Here is a 24,111-nt window from a genome sequence, read left to right on the forward strand (position 1 = left end):
GACCATGGAAAATATCACTCACCCTTAGATGGATACCACTATAAAGACTCTGAAGCCTGAAACTAGCAAGAGCGGGAGGCCCAATGCCCCTCACCATCCCAGTTCAGCAGGAAGTAGCTAGAAAGACCTCAATGCCCCTATTCCCAAAGAATTGGGCCTCCCATCTCTTGGGGGGGGGGGGAATGTTAGGTAGTTAGAATGGGACAAGAGTCCAGAATGGTGGTGGCTAAAAGACAAGTAAGGGAAAAGTCCATGAAAATAGAACAAAGGAGGTTCTAAGGACCAGACTGAGGACTTCAGGTAGAAAAACAGCACTCCTGGCTAGCCCAACTTACATAGGACAGGCCCAAGGGGAAGAGAAAAAAAAACACACAGAAAGAGGAGCCAAAGGGCTGGGGGCTTCTCTCCCTCTCTGCCTCTCCCACTCTCTGCCTGTCTGCCTCTCTCCCTCTCTCCCATGCTTTCCTGCTCCCTCTCTCTTCCTTCTCTTCAGATCTTTTGGGTTGGCATGCCTTCATGCCTTGAGGATGTATTTTCCTTTATTTTCTAAATAAAACTGAGCTGTAACACGGAGCTGTAACATTGATCTGCCCGAGAGCTGTGACACAGTCTGTCTGAGGGCTGGTCCATTGCTTCAGATTTTTGTTGTGATGAGACGGAACTGAGGAAATTACACACTCCCCTGACATATCCAACAAGAAATACAGTGAACTCCAAGAAAACACAAATATGCTATTAAACAAATTCAGGTAGAGACTATGTGAACAAAACAAGGTTTTTAAAAAATTACTTATTATCATTAATATTGTTGTTTTAAATTTTTGGTTGCACTTGGTCTTTGTTGCTGCCATCAGCATTCTCTAGTTGTGGCAAGCAGGGGCTACTCTTCTTTGTGGCTTCTCTATACAGTGGCTTCTCTTGTTGCAAAGCACAGTTTCTAGACAAGCTGTTTTCAGTAGTTGCAGAATGCAAGCTCATATTTTTGGCTCAAAGGTCCTAGAGCATGGATTCAGAATTGGTTGTGCACAGGCTGAGTTACTCTGCAGAATAAATGAAGGGTTTTTTTTTTTTTTCTTTACAGAGACAGAAATCATAAAAAAGAAAGCAAACAGGGAGTTTACTGATGGTTTAGTGGTTAGGATTCTATGTGTTTACTGCTGTGTCTGGGTTCAGTCCTGGTCAGGGAACTGAGATCCCTCAAGCTGTGCAGTGAGGCAAAGGGTGGGGGGGGGGGGGGGGGGGAGAAGAAGCAAACAGAAAAGTGAACCAGACATAAATTCTGTTGTTTAAGATTACGGTGAATGAAATGCCACAAAATAAAAAATGCTACAGCGAGCATAAGCAACAGCAGAAGACTCTGTAAGGCTGAAGACAAGACAATTGAATTACCCAGCCAGGGGACAAAGAAGAAAAAAGAACAAAAAAGTGTGAAAGAATCTGTGTGAACAATGGGATAACATTCACAGGAACAACATTATTGGAGTCCCAGAAGCAGAAAAGAGGGAGAAAGGGACAGAGACTGCACTTAAAGAAATAATACCTAAGATGGCAGAGGAATAGGACAGGGAGACCACTTTATCCCCCACAAATTCATCAAAAGAACATTTAAACGCTGAGTAAATTCCACAAAACAACTTCTGAATGCCAGCAGAGGACATCAGGCACCCAGAAAAGCAGCCCATTGTCTTCGAAAGGAGGTAGGAAAAAATACAAAAGACAAAAAAAAAAAAAAAACAAAGAGACAAAATAGGTAGGGATGGAGCTCTGTCCTGGGAAGGGAGTCTTAAAAAGAGAGAAGTTTCCAAACACCAGGAAACACTCTCAGTGCCGAGTCTGTGGTGAGCCCTGGAACCACAGAGGGCAACATAACTGGGAGGAAAAATAAATAAATAATGAAAATCCACAGATTATGTGCCCAATGGCAATTCCCCCAGCGGAGAAGCAGCGCAGATGCCTGCAGCCGCCACTAGCAAGCAGGGGCTGAGCAGGGAGGCTCAGGCTGCATTGCTTAGAGTAAGGACCAGGCCTGAATGCCCCAAGGGCAATCTGAGGGAACTAACTTGGGCTAGCAAACCAGACTGTGGGATAGCTACAACTCGAAAAGCCCTAATCTAAGACACTGCCAGGCCCACCCACAGAACAAAGGACTGACTAGAGCTACGCGAAAGGCCCTAACCTAAGACACCATCAGGCCCACTCACAGAACAGAGGACTAAACAGAGCTAGCTGGCTGCAGACCATCCCTCTCTGGTGACAGGCAGCCAGAGCCAGAAGGGGGCAATCACAACCCCAGAGAAACATTATCTACCAAGCTGCAAGCATGCTTCTTTGCTAACTAAGACTTCTTGGGGTTCTGGACAGTCAACATCCGCTTGAGAAGGTGCTCCAGTTGTACACCCAGAAAACCGAGCAGCAGGGACTGGGGAGGCGATAAGTCGCAGCAACCACGCTCACCAAACACCTCATCACCTGAGCTGCTCGGATCTGGGAAGGGCACAGAACACAGGCCCAACCGAGTCTGCGCCTCTGAGGACTACCTGAGTGCCTGAACCTGAGCGGCTTAAACCCGGGAAGTGCATGCAGCCCAGGGCTGGCCTCAGATTGTTCCCGGTGGAGCAACCTAGAATCTGAGCAGTGTGGGCAGGGAGGGCACATGCGCTGTGAGCGGAGGCAGGCCCAGTGTGGCTGCGACACGTGAGCACACGCCAGTGTTATTTGTTTACACCGTTCCTCCCTCCTCACAGCACGACTGAACAAGTGAGCTTTAAAAAGTGTCCACCATGGCCCCCTTGTGTCAGGGCAGAAATCAGACACTGAAGAGACCAGCAAACAGAAGAAGCTAAAACAGAGGGAACTGCCTTGGAAGTGACAGGTGCAATAGATTAAAACCCTGTCATTAGTACCAACTACATAGGAAGGGGCCTATAGATCTTGAGAAATATAAGCTGGACCAAGGAACTATCCGAAAATGAACTGACCCCACACTGCCCATAACACCACCAGAGAAAGTCTTAGATATATTTTTACTATTCTTACTATCATTCTTTTTTTTTTAATTTTTTTTTATTTCAAGTCCTCTATTACAGGAACACATCCCTGAGCTTCAATATACAGTCTGCCAAAAGTTACTCCAAACCCACTGACATCTCATAACTCATTACTGGACACTTCATTGCACTTCAGAGAGAAGAAATCCAGCTCCACCCACGAGAACACCGACACAAAATTCCCTAACCAGGAAACCTTGACAAGCGACTGATACAAACACACCAACAGCAAAGGAACTCCACAATTAAGAGAACTCCACAAACTGCCAGAATACAGAAAGGCCACCCCAAACGCAGCAATATAAACAAGATGAAGAGACAGTGGAATACCCAGCAGGTAAAGGAACAGGATAAATGCCCACCAAACAAACAAACAAAAAAAAAACAGGAAGAAATAGGGAATCTACCTGATAAAGAATTCTGAATAATGATAGTGAAAATGATCCAAAATCTTGAAATCAAAATGGAATCACAGATGAACAGCCTGGAGACAAGGATTGAGACGATGCAAGAAAGGTTTAACAAGGACCTATAAGAAATAAAAAAGAGTCAATATATAATGAATAATGCAATAAATGAGATCAAAAACACTCTGGAGGCAACAAATAGTAGAATAACGGAGGCAGAAGATAGGATTAGTGAAATAGAAGATAGAATGGTAGAAATAAATGAATCAGAGAGGAAACAAGAAAAACGAATTAAAAGAAATGAGGACAATCTCAGAGACCTCCAAGACAATATTAAACGCCCCAACATTCGAATCATAGGAGTCCCAGAAGAAGAAGACAAAAAGAATGACCATGAGAAAATCCTTGAGGAGATAATAGTTGAAAACTTCCCAAAATGGGGAAGGAAATTATCACCCAAGTCCAAGAAACCCAGAGAGTCCCAAACAGGATGAACCCAAGGCGAAACACCCCAAGACATATATTAATCAAATTAACAAAGATCAAACACAAAGAATAAATATTTTTTTTTCTCATTGTTCTTTATTTTTTATTTTTATTTTTTTTAATTTTTATTTTATTTTACTTTACAATACTGTATTGGTTTCGACATACATTGACCTGAATCCACCATGGGTGCACATGCGATCCCAACATGAACCCCCCACCCACCTCCCTCCCCACAACATCCTTCTGGGTCATCCCCATGCACCAGCCCCAAGCATGCTGTATCCTGCATCAGACATAGACTGGTGATTCGATTCTTACATGGTAGTATACAAGTTTCAATGCCATTCTCCCAAATCATCCCACCCTCTCCCTCTCCCTCTGAGTCCCAAATTCCGCTATACACATCTGTGTGTTTTTTGCTGTCTTGCATACAGGGTTATCATTGCCATCTTTCTAAATTCCATATATATGTGTTAGTATACTGTATTGATGTTTTTCTTTCTGGCTTACTTCACTCTGTATAATCGGCTCCAGTTTCATCCATCTCAACAGAACTGATTCAAATGTATTCTTTTTAACGGCTGAGTAATACTCCATTGTGTATATGTACCACAGCTTTCTTATCCATTCATCTGCTGATGGACATCTAGGTTGTTTCCATGTCCTGGCTATTATAAACAGTGCTGCGATGAACATTGGGGTACATGTGTCTCTTTCAGTTCTAGTTTCCTCGGTGTGTATGCCCAGCAGTGGGATTGCTGGGTCATATGGCAGTTCTATTTGCAATTTTTTAAGGAATCGCCACACTGTTTTCCATAGTGGTTGCACTAGTTTGCATTCCCACCAAGAGTGTAGGAGGGTTCCCTTTCCTCCACACCCTCTCCAGCATTTATTGCTTGCAGATTTTTGGATCGCAGACATTCTGCCTGGTATAAAGTGGTACCTCATTGTGGTTTTGATTTGCATTTCTCTAATAATGAGTGATGTTGAGCATCTTTTCATGTGTTTGTTAGCCATCCGTATGTCTTCTTTGGAGAAATGTCTATTTAGTTCTTTGGCCCATTTTTTGATTGGGTCATTTATTTTCTTGGAATTGAGTTGCATAAGTTGCTTGTATATTTTTGAGATTAGTTGTTTGTCAGTTGTTTCATTTGCTATTATTTTCTCCCATTCAGAAGGCTGTCTTTTCACCTTGCTTATATTTTCCTCTGTTGTGCAGAAGCTTTTAATTTTAATTAGATCCCATTTGTTTATTTTTGCTTTTATTTCCAGAATTCTGGGAGGTGGATCATATAGGATCCTGCTGTGATTTATGTTGGAGATTGTTTTGCCTATGATCTCCTCTAGGAGTTTTATAGTTTCTGGTCTTACATTTAGATCTTTAATCCATTTTGAGTTTATTTTCATGTGCGGAGTTAGAAAGTGATCTAATTTCATTCTTTTACAAGTGGTTGACCAGTTTTCCCAGCACCACTTGTTAAAGAGATTGTCTTTACTCCATTGTATGTTCTTACCTCCTTTGTCAAAGATAAGGTGTCCATATGTGTGTGGATTTATCTCTGGGCTTTCTATTTTGTTCCATTGATCTATATTTCTGTCTTTGTGCCAGTACCATACTGTCTTGATGACTGTGGCTTTGTAGTAGAGCCTGAAGTCAGGCAAGTTGATTCCTCCAGTTCCATTCTTCTTTCTCAAGATTGCTCTGGCTATTCGAGGTTTTTTTGTATTTCCATACATATCTTGAAATGATTTGTTCTAGTTCTGTGAAAAATATCACTGGTAGCTTGGTAGGGATTGCATTGAATTTGTAAATTGCTTTGAGTAGTATACTCATTTTCACTATTTTGATTCTTCCAATCCATGAACATGGTATATTTCTCCATCTATTAGTGTCCTCTTTGATTTCTTTCATCAGTGTTTTATAGTTTTCTATATATAGGTCTTTAGTTTCTTTAGGTAGATATATTCCCAAGTATTTTATTCTTTTCGTTGCAATGGTGAATGGAATTGTTTCCTTAATTTCTTTTTCTACTTTCTCATTATTAGTGTATAGGAATGCAAGGGATTTCTGAGTGTTGATTTTATATCCTGCAACTTTACTATATTCACTAATGAGCTCTAGTAATTTTCTGGTGGAGTCTTTAGGGTTTTCTATGTAGAGGATCATGTCATCTGCAAATAATGAGAGTTTTACTTCTTCTTTTCCAGTTTGGATTCCTTTTATTTCTTTTTCTGCTCTGATTGCTGTGGCCAAAACTTCCAGAACTATGTTAAACAGTAGCGGTGAAAGTGGGCACCCTTGTCTCGTTCCTGACTTTAGGGGAAATGCTTTCAATTTTTCACCATTGAGGATAATGTTTGCTGTGGGTTTGTCATATATAGCTTTTATTATGTTGAGGTATGTTCCTTCTATTCCTGCTTTCTGGAGAGTTTTTATCATAAATGGATGTTGAATTTTGTCAAAGGCCTTCTCTGCATCTATTGAGATAATCATATGGCTTTTATTTTCAATTTGTTAATGTGGTGAATTACATTGATTGATTTGTGGATATTGAAGAATCCTTGCATCCCTGGGATAAAGCCCACTTGGTCATGGTGTATGATCTTTTTAATGTGTTGTTGGATTCTGATTGCTAGAATTTTATTGAGGATTTTTGCATCTATGTTCATCAGTGATATTGGCCTGTAGTTTTCTTTTTTTGTGGCATCTTTGTCAGGTTTTGGTATTAGGGTGATGGTGGCCTCATAGAATGAGTTTGGAAGTTTACCTTCCTCTGAAATTTTCTGGAAGAGTTTGAGTAGGATAGGTGTTAGCTCTTCTCGAAACTTTTGGTAGAATTCAGCTGTGAAGCCGTCTGGACTTGGGCTTTTGTTTGCTGGAAGATTTCTGATTACAGTTTCAATTCCCATGCTTGTGATGGGTCTGTTAAGATTTTCTATTTCTTCCTGGTTCAGTTTTTGAAAATTGTACCTTTCTAAGAATTTGTCCATTTCTTCCACGTTGTCCATTTTATTGGCATATAATTGCTGATAGTAGTCTCTTATGATCCTTTGTATTTCTGTGTTGTCTGTTGTGATCTCTCCATTTTCATTTCTAATTTTATTGATTTGATTTTTCTCTCTCTGCTTCTTGATGAGTCTGGCTAATGGTTTGTCAATTTTATTTATCCTTTCAAAGAACCAGCTTTTGGCTTTGTTGATATTTGCTATGGTCTCTTTTGTTTCTTTTGCATTTATTTCTGCCCTAATTTTTAAGATTTCTTTCCTTCTAGTAACTCTGGGGTTCTCCAATTCTTCCTTTTCTAGTTGCTTTAGGTGTAGAGTTAGGTTATTTATTTGACATTTTTCTTGTTTCTTGAGGTATGCCTGTAGTGCTATGAACTTTCCTCTTAGCACTGCTTTTATAGTGTCCCACAGGTTTGGGGTTGTTGTGTTTTCATTTTCATTAGTTTCTATGCATATTTTGATTTCTTTTTTGATTTCTTCTGTGATTTGTTGGTTATTCAGAAGTGTGTTGTTCAACCTCCATATGTTGGAATTTTTAATAGTTTTTCTTCTGTAATTGAGATCTAATCTTAAAGCATTATGGTCAGAAAAGATGATTGGAATGATTTCGATTTTTTAAAATTTATCAAGGTTAGATTTATGGCCCAGGATGTGATCTATCCTGGAGAAGGTTCCATGAACACTTGAAAAAAAGGTGAAATTCATTGTTTTGGGGTGAAATGTCCTATAGATATCAATTAGATCTAACTGGTCTAATGTATCATTTAAAGTTTGCGTTTCTTTGTTAATTTTCTGTTTAGTTGATCTGTCCATAGGTGTGAGTGGGGTATTAAAGTCTCCCGCTATTATTGTGTTATTGTTAATTTCCCCTTTCATACTTCTTAGCATTTGTCTTACATATTGCGGTGCTCCTATGTTGGGTGCATACATATTTATAATTGTTGTATCTTCTTCTTGGATTGATCCTTTGATCATTATGTAGTGGCCTTCTTTGTCTCTTTTCACAGCCTTTGTTTTAAAGTCTATTTTATCGGAAATGAGTATTGCCAGTCCTGCTTTCTTTTGGTCTCTATTTGCATGGTATATCTTTTTCCAGGCCTTCACGTTCAGTCTGTATGCGTCCCTTGTTTTGAGTTGGGTCTCTTGTAAGCAGTATATAGAGGGGTCTTGTTTTTGTATCCATTCGGCCAGTCTTTGCCTTTTGGTTGGGGCATTCAACCCATTTACGTTTAAGGTAATTATTGATAAGTATGATCCCGTTACCATTTACTTAATTGTTTTGGGTTCGGGTTTATACACCCCTTTTGTGTTTCCTGTCTAGAGAAGATCCTTTAGCATTTGTTGGAGAGCTGGTTTGGTGGTGCTGAATTCTTTCAGCTTTTGCTTGTCTGTAAAGCTTTTGATTTCTCCTTTGTATTTGAATGAGATCCTTGCTGGGTACAGTAATCTGGGCTGTAGGTTATTTTCTTTCATCACTTTAAGTATGTCTTGCCATTCCCTCCTGGCCTGAAGAGTTTCTATTGAAAGATCAGCTGTTATCCTTATGGGAATCCCCTTATGTGTTATTTGTTGTTTTTCCCTTGCTGCTTTTAATATTTGTTCTTTGTGTTTGATCTTTGTTAATTTGATTAATATGTGTCTTGGGGTGTTTCGCCTTGGGTTTATCCTATTTGGAACTCTCCGTGTTTCTTGGACTTGGGTGATTATTTCCTTCCCCATTTTAGGGAAGTTTTCAACTATTATCTCCTCAAGGATTTTCTCATGGTCTTTCTTTTTGTCTTCTTCTTCTGGGACTCCTATAATTCGAATGTTGGAGCGTTTCATGTTGTCCTGGAGGTCTCTGAGATTGTCCTCATTTCTTTTAATTCGTTTTTCTTGTTTCCCCTCTGATTCATTTATTTCTACCATTCTATCTTCTATTTCACTAATCCTATCTTCTGCCTCCGTTATTCTACTATTTGTTGCCTCCAGAGTGTTTTTGATCTCATTTATTGCATTATTCATTATATATTGACTCTTTTTTTATTTCTTTTAGGTCCTTGTTAAACCTTTCTTGCATCTTCTCAATCCTTGTCTCTAGGCTATTTATCTGTGATTCCATTTTGATTTCAAGATTTTGGATCATTTTCACTATCAATATTCGGAATTCTTTATCAGGTAGATTCCCTACCTCTTCCTGTTTTGTTTGGTTTGGTGGGCATTTCTCCTGTTCCTTAACCTGCTGGGTATTCCTCTGTCTCTTCATCTTGGTTATATTGCTGCGTTTGGCGTGGCCTTTTAATATTCTGGTAATTTGTGGAGTTCTCTTTATTATGGAGCTTCCTCACTGTGGGTGGGGTTGTATCAGTGGCTTGTCAAGGTTTCCTGGTTAGGGAGGCTTGTGTTGGAGTTCTGGTGGGTGGAGCTGGGTTTCTTCTCTCTGGAGTGCAATGGAGTGACCAGTAATGGGTTATGAGATATCAAAGGTTTTGGAGTAGCTTTGAGCTGCCTGTATATTGAAGCTCAGGGGTGTGTTCCTGTGTTGCTGGAGAATATGCGTGGTATGTCTTGTTCTGGAACTTGTTGGCCCTTGGGTGGAGCTTGGTTTCAGTGTAGGTATGGAGGCATTTGATGAGCTCCTATTGCTTAATGTTCCCTGAATTCAGGAGTTCTCTGATGTTCTCAGGCTTTGGACTTAAGCCTCCTGCTTCTGGTTTTCAGTTTTATTTTTACAGTAGCCTCTAGACTTCTCCATCTATACAGCACCGATGGTAAAACATCTAGGTTAAAGATGAAAGGTGTCTCCACATTGAGGGACACCCAGAGAGGTTCACTGAGTTACATGGAGAAGAGAAGAGGGAGGGGGTAGTTAGAGGTGACTGGAATGAGATGCAATGAGATCAAAAGAGGAGAGAGCAAGCTAGCCAGTAGTCACTTCCTTATGTGTGCTCCATAGTCTGGACTGCTCAGAGGTATTTATGGAGTTATACAGGGAAGAGGAGAGGGAGGAAGTAGACAGAGGTGGCCAGGAGGATAAGAGAGAGGAATGAGAAGGAGAGAGACAAATCCTGCCAGTAACCAGTTCCTTAGGTGTTCTCCATCATCTGAAACACACAGAGATTCACAGCGTTGGATAGAGAAGAGATGGAGGAGGAAAGAGACAGAGGCCACCTGGTGGAGAAAAAGGAGAGTCCAAAGGAGGAGAGAGTGGTCAAGCCAGTAATCTCGCTCTCAGGTAGAATTGTGTAGTGAAGTTTGGATTTTTAAATGTACAAAATTGACAACAAAAACGAAAAAGCAAAGTTTAAAAATCTAGAGTAGAGGTTGGATTTTCAAAAAAAAAAAAAATACCACAAGAATTATTTAAAAACTCCAATCACACCACATAAAGACTATATATGGTATTTGCCTTAAAAAAAATAGTCTTTTTTTTTTTGGAAAAGTAATAGTAGGCTATAGAAATAAAAATTAGAGGAGAAATAGAAGACTTAATAATTAAAAAAAAAAGTTAGGAAAAAAAAGAGCAAGAAAAAAAAAGGGGGAAAAAAAAAAAAAGGAATGATTGTAAAAATAGTAAAGATATATCTGACCCTTCTCTGATGTGGGCAGTGTGGGGTCACTTCCAAGGCGGTTCCCTCTGTTTAACTTCTTCTGTTTGCTGGTCTTTAAGGCTCACTAGTTCAGTCGCACTGTGGGGAGGGAGGGATGCTGCAAACAAATAGCGCTGTCGTGTGCACACAGTGTCTCAGCCCCGCTGGACCTGTCCCTTCTCGCGTTGCACAAACCGCTCTGGTTCTACTATGCTCAGCCGGGAACCCTCTGGGGCCGGCCCTAGGCTGCGTGCACTTCCCCGGTCTAAGCCGCTCAGGTTCGGCACTCAGGTAGCCCTCCGAGGCTCAGATTCGGTTGGGACTGCGTTTTGTGCCCTTCCCAGGTCCGAGTAGCTCAGGAGTTTGGCGAGCACTGTCGCTGCGACTAGTCGCCTTTTCTGTCTCTGCTGCTCAGATTTCTGGGTGTACTGCTGGCGCCCCTTGTGAGGCAGATGGTGACTATTCAGCACCCCCAGAAGTCTTAAGAAAGAAGCCTGATTGCAGTTTGGTAGGTAGAGTCTCTCCAGGGCTGCAATTGCCTCTTTCCAGCCCTTACGGCTCTGGCTGCCTGTCCCCGGCGGGGGACGGTCTGCAGCGGCTATGTCCGTTCCATCCTTTGTTCCTGGCGGTGTCTTATGTTCGAGCTTTTCGCGTGGTAGCTATCCCACAGTCTGGTTTGCTAGCCCAATTTAGATCGTTCTGGTTATGCGTGGGGCATTCCTGCCCGATTCTTACAAATCTCTGCAGCCCGCGCCTCCCACGCTTCCCTGCCCTGCCTCCACTTGCTAGTGGCGGAAGCAGGCGTCTGTGCTGCTTTTCCGCTGGGGGAGTTACTGTTGGGCTTGTAATCTGTTGGTTTTAATTATTTATTTATTTTTTCTTCCTGTTATGTTGCCCTCTGTGTTTCCAAGGCTCGCCACAGACTCGGCAGGGAGAGTGTTTCCTGGTGTTTGGAAACCTCTCTTCTTAAAATTCCCTTCCCGGGACAGGCTTCCCTTCCCCCAAGGAACTCCCTCCCCACCTCCTTTGTCTCTCTTTTCGTCTTTTATATTTTTTCCTACCTGTTTTTGAAGACAATGTTCTGCTTTTCTGGTTGCCTGATGTCCTCTGCCAGCCTACAGAAGTTGTTCTGTGGAGTTTTCTCAGTGTTGAAATGTTCTTTTGAGGAATTTGTGAGGGAGAAAGTAGTCTTCCTGTCCTACTCCTCTGCCATCTTAAACCCCCCTCCAAAGAACAAATATTAAAAGCAGTAAGGGGAAAACAACAAATAACACACAAGGGGATTCCCATAAGGATAACAGCTGATCTTTCAATAGAAACTCCTTAGGCCAGGAGGGAATGGCAGGACATGCTTAGAGTGATGAAAGAAGATAATCTATAGCCCAGATTACTGTACTCAGCAAGGATCTCATTCAAATATGAAGGTAAAATAAAAAGCTTTACAGACAAGCAAAAGCCAAGAGAATTCAGCACCACCAAACCAGCTCTCTAACAAATGCTAAAGGATCTTCTCTAGACAGGAAACCTAAAAAGGGTATATAAACTCGAACCCAAAACAATAAAGGAAATGGCAAAGGGATCATCAGTTCAGTTCAGTTGCTCAGTCGTGTCTGACTCTTTGCGACCCCATGAAACACACCATGCCAGGGTTTCCTGTCCATCATCAACTCCCAGAGTTCACTCAAACTCACGTCCAGTGAGTCGGTGATGCCATCCAGCCACCTCATCCTCTGTCGTCCCCTTTTCTTCCTGCCCCCAATCCCTCCCAGCGTCAGAGTCTTTTCCAAATGGCCAAAGTACTGGAGCTTCAGCTTTAGCATCATTCCCTCCAAAGAACACCCACGGCTGATCTCCTTTAGAATGGACTGATTGGATCTCCTTGCAGTCCAAGGGACTCTCAGGAGTCTTCTCCAACACCACAGTTCAAAAGCATCAATTCTTCAACGGGATCATACTGATCAATAATTACCTTAAGTGTAAATGGGTTAAATGCCCCAACCAAAAGACAAAGACTGGCTGAATGGATACAAAAACAAGACCCCTATATATGTTGTCTACAAGAGACCCACCTCAAAACAGGGGACACATACAGACTGAAAGTGAAGGGCTGGAAAAAGATATTCCATGCAAATAGAGACCAAAAGAAAGCAGGAGTAGCAATACTCATATCAGATAAAATAGACTTTAAAACAAAGGCTGTGAAAAGAGACAGAGAAGGACACTACATAATGATCAAAGGATCAATCCAAGAAAAAGATAGAACAATTATAAATATATATGCACCCAACATAGGAGCATCGCAATATGTAAGACAAATGCTAACAAGTATGGAAGGGGAAATTAACAATAACACAGTAAGAGTGGGAGACTTTAATACCCCACTCACACCTACGGACAGATCAACTAAACAGAAAATTAACAAGGAAACACAAAACTTTAAATGATACAATAGACCAGTTAGACCTAATTGATATCTATAGGACATTTCACCCCAAAACAATGGATTTCAACTTTTTCTCAAGTGCACACGGAACCTTCTCCAGGATATACCACATCCTGGGCCATAAATCTAGCCTTGGTAAATTCAAAAAAATTGAAATCATTCCAAGCATCTTTTCTGACCATAATGCAGTAAGATTAGATCTCAATTACAGGGGGAAAACTATTAAAAATTGCAACATATGGAGGCTGAACAACACGCTGCTGAATAACCAACAAAGCACAGTGAAATTTTTTAAAAAGTAAAAATATGCATAGAGATGAATGAAAATGAAAACGCAACAACCCAAAACCTGTGGGACACTGTAAAAGCAGTGCTAAGAGGAAAGTTCATAGCAATACAGGCATACCTCAAGAAACAAGAAAAAAGTCAAATAAATAACCTAACTCTACAACTAAAACAACTAGAAAAGGAATAATTGGAGAACCCCAGAGTTACTAGAAGGAAAGAAATCTTAAAAATTAGGGCAGAAATAAATGCAAACGAAACAAAAGAGACCATAGCAAAAATCAACAAAAGCAAAAGCTGGTTCTTTGAGAGGATAAATAAAATTGACAAACCATTAGCCAAACTCATCAAGAAACAAAGGGAGAAAAATCAAATTAATAAATTAGAAATGAAAATGGAGCGATCACAACAGACAACACAGAAATACAAAGGATCATAAGAGACTACTATCAGCAATTATATGCCAATAAAATGGACAACGTGGAAGAAATGGACAAATTCTTAGAAAAGTACAACTTTCTAAAGCTGAACCAGGAAGAAATAGAAAATCTTAACAGACCCATCACAAGCACAGAAATTGAAACTGTAATCAGAAATCTTCCAGCAAACAAAAAGCCCAGGCCCAGACGGTTTCACAGCTGAATTCTACCAAAAATTTAGAGAAGAGCTAACACCAATCCTACTCAAACTCTTCCAGAGAATTTCAGAGGAAGGTAAACTTCCAAACTCATTCTATGAGGCCACCATCACCCTAATACCAAAACCTGACAAAGATGCCACAAAAAAAGAAAAGTACAGGCAATATCACCGATGAACATAGATGCAAAAATCCTTAACAAAATTCTAGCAATCAGAATCCAACAACACATTAAAAAGATCATACACAATGACCAAGTGGGCTTTATCCCAGGGATACAAGGATTCTTCAATATCCTCAAATCAATCAATGTAATTCACCACATTAACAAATTGAAAAATAAAAGCCATATGATTATCTCAATAGATGCAGAGAAGGCCTTTGACAAAATTCAACATCCATTTATGATAAAAAAAAAAAAAACCTATCCAGAAAGCAGGAATAGAAGGAACATACCTCAACATAATAAAAGCTATATATGACAAACCCACAGCAAACATTATCCTCAATGGTGAAAAATTGGAAGCATTTCCCCTAAAATCAGGAACACGACAAGGGTGCCCAATTTCACTGCTACTATTCAACATAGTTCTGGAAGTTTTGGCCGCAGCAATCAGAGCAGAAAAAGAAATAAAAGGAATCCAAATTGGAAAAGAAGAAGTAAAACTCTCACTGTTTGCAGATGACATGATCCTCTACATAGAAAACCCTAAAGACTCCACCAGAAAATTACTAGAGCTAATCAATGAATATAGAAAAATTTCAGGAAGTAAAATCAACACACAGAAATCCCTTGCATTCTTATACACTAATAATGAGAAAATAGAAAGAAGAGAAAATAATAGCAAATGAAGCAACTGACAAACAACTAATCTCAAAAACATACAAGCAATTCATGCAGCTCAATTCCAGAAAAATGAACGAACCAATCAAAAAATGGCCAAAGAACTAAATAGACATTTCTCCAAAGAAGACATACAGATGGCTAACAAACACATGAAAAGATGTTCAACATCACTCATTATCAGAGAAATGCAAATCAAAACCACAATGAGGTACCATTTCACACCAGTCAGAATGGCTGCGATCCTAAAGTCTACAAGCAATAAATGCTGGAGAGGGTGTGGAGAAAAGGGAACCCTCTTACACTGTTGGTGGGAATCCAAACTAGTACAGCCACTATGGAGAACAGTGTGGAGATTCCTTAAAAAACTGGGTATAGAACTGCCTTATGACCCAGCAATCCCACTGCTGGGCATACACACCAAGGAAACCAGAATAGGAAGAGACACATGTACCCCAGTGTTCACTGCAGCACTGTTTATAATAGCCAGGACATGGAAGCAACATAGATGTCCATCAGCAGATAAATGGATAAGAAAGCTGTGGTACATATACACAATGGAGTATTACTCAGCCATTAAAAAGAATACATTTGAATCAGTTCTAATGAGGTGGATGAAACTGGAGCCTCTTATACAGAGTGAAGTAAGCCAGAAAGAAAACCACCAATACAGTATACTAACGCATATATATGGAATTTAGAAAGATGTTAACGATAACCCTGTATACGAGACAGCAAGAGACACAGATGCATAGAACAGTCTTTTGGACTGGGACCTGGACGATGCCCGCATGGTGTCCAGGCAGCTGGGCTGTGGAGAAGCCCTCAGTGCCAAAAGGTCTGCTCACTTCTGGGCAGGATCAGGGCCCATCTGGCTAGACGACGTGAACTGCACTGGAAAAGAGTCACTCGTGTGGAGGTGCCCTTCCGGAGGCTGGGGGCGGCATGACTGCAGACATAAGCAGGACATGGGGGTCATCTGTTCAGGTCTACACTGCACTCTGTCCACAGGCTGGGGGATGAGTGGAGCACTGGAGGACGGAAGTCTGAGCCCTGAGGGAGAGACGCTGAAAGGACCCGAGTAGGAGGCTTCCTCCCATGGAACCTGTCTTTGCAGCAGAGGTGAAGGCGAGGTGCTTTCACTTCCTCCTGTAGCAGCTGATGTTCTGATTCTTTCTTCTCAATAGTGTTTCCTGGCAGAGCTGTTTCTTAGTTTCCACTTGAAAGCAAGGCTCTCTCTTCAGTTTCCTGTGGTAGTACAGTCTAGAGATACTGTTGATGTTGTACTGAAAGCACAGATATACTCTGTTCAGCTCTGTTTGATAGGAATCTGACCATTGTCTCCGTGGGCCAACATCCCAGTGTCCACAGGGCTGCATTCTTCCTGGAGACATGGGGAGGACTCCTTTTCCAGCCTTTCCTGGTTTCTATGTGGCCTCATTCCTTGGCTCAGAGCCCTCTTTCTTCTTCAGACAGACAACAAACTGTGTCTCTTCTGAATATTCTTCCTTATATTTCCCTCTGACTGTAGCTGGGAAAGTTTATCCACTTCTAAGTTGGGGCTAAGGAGATGATTAGACTGGACTTATGTGTTTAACCAACAATATTGTAGGTTTAGCCCACAACCCCAAAGTCCTTACTATCATATCTGTAAAGCTCCTTTTGCAGGTAAGGAAACATATTTACAGGCCACAGGGATTAGGATATGAACATCTCTGTGGGTTCATTATTCTGCCAGTTATTCATTATTCTCCAATATCTACTTCACTTGCTATTTTAGAGGTTTTGTCAGGAAGCAGGATTCAGCTCCCCTACCCTGCAGGTGCTCAGGTTCATCTTGCTCTCTGTTCATATCCACTCTATCATCGTGGTAGAAATAGAAAGACAGACTTTAATGGACAAAGTCGGGTAAAATGGAGATAAATCTCATTCTTGTCATCTAGTGGGCATCTCCTCAGCTGGGTCAGGGATTTGTGGTCACAGTATCTGGGAAAGAGGAAGACCCAGAGCACTGAGTGGGCTGACAGTGTCCTGTTTTCTCTCTTTCAATCTTAGAGTTCCTGGCCCTCAGGATGGTGAGCGAGGACCAGCAGTGTGCTGGGTGGCTGGAAGTTTTCTACAATGGGACCTGGGGCAGTGTCTGCTGCAGCCCCATGGAAGACATCACTGTGTCCGTGATCTGCAGTCAGCTTGGTTGTGGGAACAAGGGTACCCTCAACACTGTTGTTGATTTTAGGGAAGGTTCTAGATCCTGGTGGGTGGATGGAATCCAGTGTCAGAAAACTGACACATCTCTCTGGCAGTGTCCTTCTGACCCTTGGAACTACACCTCATGCTTTCCATATCAAGAAGCGTATATCTCATATGCAGGTGACTTACTGTCTGTTTCTATATGAACCCTGAAGGACATTGTTAGTGTGATTTTATATTCTCCCATCTAAGTGACAAGATTAGGTTGGGTCTACAAAGAGGTGTATGTGCCTGTGTTTCCAGTGTGTTTGTGTTTGTTGTGGAGACTGGTAAACAGTAAATGGACAAAGTGATTTCAGCTGGTGATCAGATGCAGTGAATGTCTCAGTCCAGTAGATAATGAGCCTGTGTTTACACTTGTCCTTTGCACTGAGCCAAGGACTTTAGATAGTTTTGTTTGGGGAAAAGACCACCTCCAGCTGTTCCTGATCCAGCACATCCTTACTTATGCAGGAGGGAGACACCAGAGCTGTCCAACTGTTACCCCCTGCACAGGTATGTCAGCCCTGCCCCCTTCCCTGAGGCTCCCAGGGGCTGCTTCCTCCCCTTAGGGGCAGTCACAGGAGGGGCTGCTGCCTTTTCAGACAGAGAGAAGCTCCAACTCAGGGGAGGAGACAGCGAGTGCTCAGGGCGGGTGGAGGTCTGACACAGCGGCTCCTGGGGCACCGTGTGTGATGACTCCTGGAGTCTGGCAGAGGCCGAGGTGGTGTGTCAGCAGCTGGGCTGTGGCCCAGCCCTGGAAGCTGTGCAGGCCATGGTGTTTGGCCCTGGAAACAGGAGCATCTGACTGGACAAGGCGCAGTGTGGGAGCTGGGAGTCCTCCCTGTGGAACTGTGCTGCAGAGCCCTGGGGACAGAGTGACTGCAAGCATGAGGAGGAGGATGGTGTGAGGTGTTCTGGTGAGTGAGGGACTCAGGGTATACCCTGGTGAGTGGAGGACCAGGTTTGAGGCTCTGACAGAAGGAGGTGTGAGCTTGTCCATGAGAGGCAGTTGCCTGATCTCCTGGAATCTGGGAGATATCAGCCTGCCCATGATGACAAGGCATGTGTGCTAAATCTTTTAAGTGATATCTGACTCTTGCGAGCCCATAAACTGTAGCCTACCAGGCTCCTCTGTCCATGGCATTTTTTAGACAAGAATACTGGAGTGGGTTGCCATGCCCTCCTCAAGGGGATCACCCCAATCCAGGGATTGAACTGGCATCTCTTATGTCTCCTGCATTGACAGGCAAATTCTTTACCAGTAGTGCCACCTGGAGAGTCCGATGATAGACATATCCTATGGCTTTTTCAGGCAAACTTGGTACAATAATCCATTGTTTTTTTTTTTCCTTTTTTCCTGATGAGAGGACAAGTTCCCCACACCCATGGAAGTAAGTGGTTCTGCTGGTCCGAGCTGTGTGATAGAGGAGACCCCCATATTTTCAGTGGCTCTAGTGGTAAAGAACTTACCTGTCAATGCAAGAGACATAAGAGATGTGGGTTCCATTCTTGGGTCGGGAAAATCCCATGGAGAAGGAAATGGCAACCCACTCCAGTATTCTTGCCTGGAGAATCCCATGAACAGAGTATCCTGGTGGGGTACAGTTCACGGGGTCACAAAGAATCGAACATGACTGAAGCGACTTAGCATGCACTATGTATCTTTATATTTCTGACAAAATTACCCATTTCAGTATAGCAAAGCTTAATGATCTTGTGTTTACAGTCCTGTTAAGCAGTGGCAGCTGGAGTCCTCCAGAGCTTTACCAGCTGTCATCCTGTAAAAATCCTCTAGAATCAGGCAGAAAAGACACTTGACATAGCTTAGGGAAGCACTTGTGTTGATCACAACTTGGGGTTCAGGAAAACCCATTGTCTCTGAATCATGACTTCATAGCCTTGAAGGCTCAGAAGAGGACCAGGATAAGGACAGAGGGGTTCTTCTGGACTTATGAACCTCATAAAACCCTATGGTCATCTTCTCTCCTCAGGTACCATTTTAGGTTCAGCTCCAAACCCTGGCATCTTCTCCCTTCCTGTGATCCTCTGCATCATTCTGGGAGCCCTTCTCTTCACGATCCTCATCATCCTGGGGATTCAGCTACACAGATGGAGAGCAGAGCACCAAGGTGAGCCTTAGGGATGCTAAATGATCTGGAAAATGCTGGGAAAGGAATTGAATCTGTTGTGACATCAAGAAAGTGCACAAGTATTGGTCTCTGTCCTCATTATCTGGCAGAATTCCACATTTTCTACAGTAGACATCAAGATTTGAAAGAGTTGAATCCTTAGTTCTGGTTTGAATGTAAAATTTCTTAAGAAGTATGACTTCCCGTGTGAACAGGGTCAGTGGAAATTTATTGTGGGATCAAGGTCAGGTTCAGGAAACCTACTTCTGTTCCATATAGCTAAGAAAGAAGCCTGAGCAGCTCAGAGGGGTTCCCCATGGGTTAATATTGGAGAACACTAAAAGCTTTGCCTATTGGTAAACGGAATATCTCTAGGGTGAGTCTCTAACTCAAGCCACTTTCCCAGCCTTATCTGCTTTCAAAGATATAGTTGGTGAAGGCTTGTACCAGGAGATTGATGATCTCATAAAACCAGGGAGGAAGGACCTGTTGGACAGCCAAGATATGTCCCATGCCCTCCCCTCTGCTCGTGAGCTGGCTATGTGTTGTTTTCAGCAAACAGAGACCCAACCTCACTAACCCACCTTCACATAGAGCTTCAAGCCTTCTGTCTACAAGACTGAACTGTCAGTATTTCCTCTAAACTATGACAGCAGGCATCCTACCAGGGTAAAGGTTTCCATTTTTCTATGATGATTTTCTCCCTACCAGGTAACCTGTCTGATGACTCAGCAACTAGGCTGCCATATTACACAGGGGATGATGGAGAGGACGGAGACCCCAACTCTGCCCCAGGTAGCAGGTCTTCCCTTGGATGGTGGAGATGTGGAGGAGGAATCTTGTCTGAGGATATCTTCCTGTGATTAAGATGGGAAGGATCTCTTTTCTCTAGTTCACAACAATGTTTTCCCTCTCTTGCCTGCTCTGTGACCTCAGAAATGGAAAGATCAGACCCAGTTCTCTGTATCCACAGTCACTTGTACCCAGTTACAGACTGAGTATGCATCTAATCGGGCTTCCCAGGTGGTGCTAGTGGTAGAGAACCCACCTGCCAAAGCGGGAGACTGAAGAGATGCCAGTTTGATCCCCGTGTCAAGAAGATCTCCTGGAGGAGGGCATGGCAACCAACTCCAGTAGTCTTGCCCAGAGAATCCACATGGACAGAGGAGCCTGGCAGGCTACAGTCCAAGGGATCACAAAGAGGCAGACAGGACTGAAGCAACTGAGGATGCATGTATCTAACTGAGCATGCATGTATTAAAGATTTTAAGACCATTAAAAAAAAAAGAAGAAGAACATCTGAAACTGATAAACTCAAATTTGTATAGCTAAAGAGAACACTGGAAACTATAGTTGGATCCAGAGCCAGTCTGATATTTTAATCATTTCATGGCCTTTTTTATGTATTGAGACAAAAATATTGCTATTGATAAGCCCTAGAATCTATGGAGAGATCAGTGCTAGTACTTATCAATTACCAGAAACTCTTACAAGGAATTGGAAAAAAAGAGAATGTCCTCTCTGGGTCTTCTCCAGATAGTAAAGATGGACAGCCTCTGGAGGTGAGATCCTAAGGTCAACCAAGGTCTAGAAGGGACTGAAGCGTCCTGTGACTGGGATGGTGGGATATCCTGTCTCTGAGTAACAGATGTCCAGGATACCTCTCCAGCCAGCTCTGGGTTTCCCAGAGCTTCAGAGGTCACACGAACGCCTGGGTTCTCCTGGTTCAGATTCATCCTCCCCGGTCACTGATATGCACATAGTATGTGTTACAACTCTATACCATATGTTCGAAAATAGTACCTGAAACTTTTATAATAGCTTTTATAATAAACGTTTCATAATAGCTTTTGTTGATTCTTTATGATATGAGAGATAATGTTAGAAAACTATGATTGATCCTGATATATTGGAATAATTAGATTTAAATGATTTATGAGCACATTAAGATCAAATACATGCCTTTGACACAGGCTTGCCATATAGAATCTATATTTATCAGTTATTTGAACCTCTGCACACACAGAGAGAAAGGAGAATGCCTTCCTGGGTCTTCTCCAGATAGTAAAGATGGACAACCCCTGGATGTGAGATCCTAAGGTCTACCAAGGTCTAGAAGGGACTGAAACCCAGGCGTCCTGTGACTGGGATGTTGGGATATCCTGTCTCTGGGTAACAGATGTCCAGGCTCCCCCTCCCACAAACTCTGTGTCTCCCAGAGTTTCAGAGAGCACACAGACACCTGGGTTCTCTTGGTCCAGACTCATGCTCTGTAGTATGTGTTACATATACTAGGTACATATACATATATACTATGCATATATAGTGCATAGTATGTGTTAAAACTCTGTACCATATGCTCAAAAATAGTATCTGAAACTCATAGCATAATAGCTTTTGTTGATGCTTTATGATATGAGAGGCCATGTTAGAAAAATATGATTGACCCTGATATATTGGAATATTTAGAAGGTTTAAATGATTTCTGAGCACACTGAGATGAAACACATGCCTTTGAGAGCCCTGGAATATGGAGTATATATGCATCATTTATTTGAATCTCTGCCTCAAAAGGGACTTAGGGCATCACTTAATCCAGCACATACTTTGTTATTCCACCTAAGTTCTTGTCTGTTTTCAGAACTTCTGGGACAGAACATCAACACCGCAAGAAATGGTTATGATGATGTTGATGAGTTACCTGTTCCCATAAATCCTTTCTTCCCTGGGATGAATGAGAATAACTTTTCCCCAAAGGACAGAGGTGGTGCCAGGTATTCCCAGACAGGTGAGTTGACAGCTCGGTAGTCTGACTTCATCATGGTGGAGAAGATGAGTTTTGATCCACTTCAACAGTCAGTGTTTCTTTACTATCAGAACTGGGGTAGCCTCGTATACCTAGATGGCATTCCAGGTGGCACAGTGAAAAAGACTCTGCCTGCCAATGCAGGAGACAGAAGAGACTTGGATTTGATCCCTGAGTCAGGAAGATTCCCTGGAGAAGGAAATGGCAACCCACCCCAGTAATTTTGCCAGGAAATAATGTGGACAGTGGAGCCTGGCAGGCTACAGTGCATGGGGTCGCAGAGTCGAATACAAGTGAGCATGCATGCACCACATGTATCAGATATTATCAACTCTTCCTTATCCCTGGAATATTGGAGCTACTTCATCTCTTCTGAGAGGTTAACATACTGTGTTCTCTTGTCCATGTCCATCATCAATTGGATATAGACACATCTGTACACATTGTTATAGGCTTTGTTCTTATTTTCATACCCCAAATTGAAATATATGTTCTGACAATAAATTTGGGGATTTTTCAAATAGTGAGAATTAATCTGAAATTGTTTTTAATGGAGGTGTAAATTAAATCTATGAGCTGTAAAGCTTGTTTTGAGAGATCTGTGTAACCAAATGTTTAAAGTTGATTGCTCACTATTAAAGCAGAATCTGAAATAGCCTTAACTAGAGAATCATAAAATCTCAGCACTAGACGGGAACCAAGAGAAAATTTTCTCTCACTGGTTCAATTGTCAGATGAAGACCCTCATTCCCAAGGACTAGGCTTTCTGCTTATATGTGGGGATGTGGTCCCTGGGGAGCAGGAGGTTGTGGAATTTGGTTGAGTTGTCCTCTTCTGGCATCTGACAGAGGACCCAGAGTGTGCTCATGAAGCTTGTAGGTCAGGCTGGTTCTGTTGTTGAGTTGCTGAGAAGACAGCATCTGAAACATTCTACAGAGGTCTTCTCTTGTCTCCACTCCCTGGGAAATCAGACCCACTGGGTGTGGAAAAGGCATGCACATCTATTTTTCATTCCTTGCTACTATTGGTCCATCTTCTTTCCAATTGCCAAGGTCCAGACAAGACGTTGCATGAAGTAGCTGAGTCAGTATGAAGTATCTCCATCCTTTTAGACAATGCCGGGTGCTCCACCCCCACCTCAGTTATTTTGTGGCCCCTTTTACTATCCTTCCATCAGATGTTATGTCTTGTCACTTTGTCACCGCTAAAACCAGGTTCTCTTTACTGTTTCGGGCATCTTTCTGAAGCCTCTGAGAGAAACTGTCAACTCTGGGGTGGAGGAGAAGGAATCCTCATTGATCTTGAGACTAGAAGAGCCTGGATATGATGATGTGGAGCTTAGCATCATGTAGTGCCATTTTTGAAGCAAGAAACTCTTGAAAGACATCCCTGTAATGTTGTTTTTCAAATATATGAGAATCCTGTCTTCTTTATAACTGCAGTTTTTACACAGTATTATGGTTAAAGGAAATTATTCATAATTTTAAAAAGCTAGATATATTCACTACCACCCTTAGAAAATTCAGTATTTAAATATGCCCCACTCCTCAATGAAATCTCAGTTGAAACTCAGAGTTATCACCTCCCCATAGACTACATGTTTCCATTCCTTTAGGTACTGAGAAAGTCACACTTAAATAGCATAAAAGTTTCAAATCTGGCCCTGAAAGTGTTTACTGTTAGAAAGATAAACTCAGAAGCACATAACTGAATATTCCAAAATATTCTACATGCCATCTACTAAAACTGAGAAGTGAGACTCATGGTGAATGGGTTGATCAGGTGGAAGGGGAATGGTTGCAGCTCTTCTGATTTTGCTCAAATTTTTATGGAATTATAATCACAAAAATCTGTTACTAACAGTATCTTTTACTCTAACTGCCTTCTCTTTTTTCTAGTTATTCCATAACATCCTTAATCTTCCCCTTCACCATCAAATTGCACATTCTAATTTTCATAAATCCTCTTGTTCTTCGTCCTTTTCTATGAGTATCTGTTTTCTGTTCCACTCTCTGGCTGTTTTTACGGTGACACCCAGTGGCTCTAATCTTCCCATTTGTGAATTTTTTAAAGTGGCTGTATTAACTTTAAGGACTTTTCAGGTGGTGGTAGTGGTAAAGAACCTCCCTGCCAATGCGACCCCTGGGTTAGGAAGATCCCACGGAGAAGGGGAACCCACTCCAGTATTCTTGCTTGGAAAATCCCTTGGACAGAGGA

General features: G+C 42.0%; 1 pseudogene; it reads left to right on the forward strand.

Annotated features, from left to right (window-relative positions):
* The first annotated feature begins 216 nt into the window (after positions 1 to 216).
* Positions 217 to 23,258, forward strand: LOC128048243 (antigen WC1.1-like; annotated as a pseudogene).
* The last annotated feature ends 853 nt before the right edge of the window (positions 23,259 to 24,111 follow it).

This window comes from Budorcas taxicolor, chromosome 5 (genome assembly GCF_023091745.1).
Source record: "Budorcas taxicolor isolate Tak-1 chromosome 5, Takin1.1, whole genome shotgun sequence".
In the NCBI taxonomy this organism is placed as follows: domain Eukaryota; kingdom Metazoa; phylum Chordata; class Mammalia; order Artiodactyla; family Bovidae; genus Budorcas; species Budorcas taxicolor.